The sequence below is a fragment of the Tupaia chinensis genome, unplaced genomic scaffold (assembly GCF_000334495.1).
Source record: "Tupaia chinensis unplaced genomic scaffold, TupChi_1.0 Scaffold144529_1, whole genome shotgun sequence".
Taxonomy (NCBI): Eukaryota; Metazoa; Chordata; class Mammalia; order Scandentia; family Tupaiidae; genus Tupaia; species Tupaia belangeri.
In genome coordinates this window covers 4,049,139-4,051,630 of record NW_006204388.1, presented here as the reverse complement: position 1 = coordinate 4,051,630, position 2,492 = coordinate 4,049,139, and positions in this window count along the sequence as shown.

Below are 2,492 nucleotides of genomic sequence, written 5' to 3'. Positions count from 1 at the left end.
TCTTTCCCTCTTTGTCTCTCTAATGAGCACATGCACCCTCTAACAACAACAAAGTTACATACATGTGCATATATACATCTATACACACATATATAATGATATATTTTCTATAGTACGATATGATATATTATATATAACACATTTAAAATATTACATAATACAATATATATATCTAAATTGCCTGAAGGAGTCCGTACAGGCTTCTTTGAGTGGTAACACTGCCCTGGAGGGCAGGGGTTGACGAGGCAGAGGGCACCAGCCTAGGACACCGAGGGAACAGAAGGGCGAGCCACAGACTCATCGGCCAGATGCATCTCGGAGAGGGCCCGGTGAAATGAACGTGGGCCAGGTGCCCGACTCGTGTTATCTCCTTTAATCATCTCAACAGCCCCTATTATTATATCCATTTTACAGGGTGGTTAAGGTGCTTGCCCTAAACCACACAGTTGGGAAACAGGGGCACCAGGATCTGGCTGGTGCCACAGAGTCTTCCACTCTGAACCTATAAAGGTGAGGGGGCATACCGATGTGGAAAGAGAGGCCATGAAAACAGGAGGGCTGACTTTTAGTGCGGAAGGTCCTTTGTAGTCCCCAGAGTGAGTCTGAGTTTCAGTGAGATAATGCATTTTAGGGTGCTGTAAAGTGCCGTGCGATGGGGAGATGGTATCAGAGCTCAGGGAATAAAGCACCTACCTTAGTTTCCAAACAACCTCTACTGCAGTAATGCAAACCATGGAGGCTTCCAGGCTTCTGGCAGTCAGGGAGCAGTGGCAAACGCGAGGACTTGAGCTTCGGATGGACCTGAGCTCTGCCCTTGGCTGCCTGGCCCTGAGGACATCCCTTCTCTGGGCCTCAGTTCCTTTCTGTCTTGCTTGCTCTCTCTCTCCTTTTTTCTTTTCTTTTCTTTTTTTCTTTCCTTTCTTTTCTTGATTTTGTCATAGGGCACCTGCTTGCACCAGAGACAGAAGGAGGGAAAAGAGAGGATAGTCAGGCCACAATCCCATCTCCATTCTTCTCTTCGGACTTTGGTTCTGTACACACGTGCACCTGGTGTGGTTTTCAAGCTGCCAGGTCCACGCCTCCAACCACAGTAGACCATGTAGAAATCCCGTACCTGAGCTACCACCTTGTTTCTCTTATCTTTAAAAAATACAGAGGTCCATGGGAACCAGCAGTTAGCGTAATGGCTATGTCATTGGACTCCCACGTAGTCGACTGCGGTTCGCGTCCCGGACCCGGAGGCTTAAAACTCACACTGGGCGCGTGTGCATGCATGCCCAAGATCCCGAGAGGAGAATGGAAGAGAAGGGATTGGGGCGTGACTATCCTCCCTGGGGGGTGATTTCTCGCTTTCTGTTTCTATGTCTCTCTCTGTCTGGCGAGCGCACGTGCCCTATAGAGAAAATCTCTCCAAAAAAAAAAAAAATTCTGGTTGGATTCAGTTAACCAATCAAATTTTTAAAAATTAGGAGCCAGCAAGTGGTGTAGTGGTTAAGGCACTGGACTTGCACATGACTAACCATGGTTCAAGTCCTGAACCTGGAGGCTTGCTTTCTCGCTTTCTCTTTCTCTCTGTGTCTCTCTCTGGTGAGCACACAAAACCTGTAGCAAATTAAATTATCATCATAATAATGATAAATCAAATTAAATAAATAAGTTATTATTTTAAAAACATGAGTTGAGCTGGGGCCAGCTACTTGTCTGGTTAAGGCAGCTGAATCCCACATGGCCAAACTCACGGTTTGAGTCCTGGACCTGGCAGCTTGAGAAACATGTTGAGTGAGTGTATGTGTGTTATCAAAATCCAAAAGGAAGGAGACATGGAAGATAAGGGATTGTGGGGTAGCCATTCCCCATGGGAGAAGGGGCGTATGCTCTCCTCTCGTCTTCCTCTCTCTCTCTCACACCCTCTAGAAAAAAAAAGGTGATCATTTTTTCATGTCGATATCAATTGCTTGTTACCATATCTCTCAGACAGAAAGTGAAAAGCCCATTAGATGGTATAAGTACAACGTTTATTCTTAAAACTCTACCACCTTTTAAAAAATCAGTTAAATACAAGTCTAGTTAACTGAACGCGACTTATGTCTCACTTGAGAAGATAACGGTCATCTCAACACTTCCATCTTGTTTTATAAAAGCTCACCCTGTATACGATACTCTGTTTGTGAAGAAAAACTGACGCAGGGCAGCTCTTTGGAGAGGGGGTGTCTGCTGTATGAAACCAGCAGAGCCAAGCTGTCAATGTCTGTCCAGAGCCTTCTGTCAGGAGCTGGAATTCTACAGCTGTCTTCCCCTCATGCCGTAAATGACTCAGCTCACTCAGTCAGAGGAGTCCAGCTCGGGGAGAAGTCACTGGTTAGTGAAGCGCCCGGTCCTCAGAGTTGCCTGGAGTTAGGTAACATAACAGGAATGGTACGGCGCACTTGATTAGCTAAGCGCGCATTCTTAGCTCCCTCAGTATCAAACAGGAGAAGCCAGGGTCTGCTGTG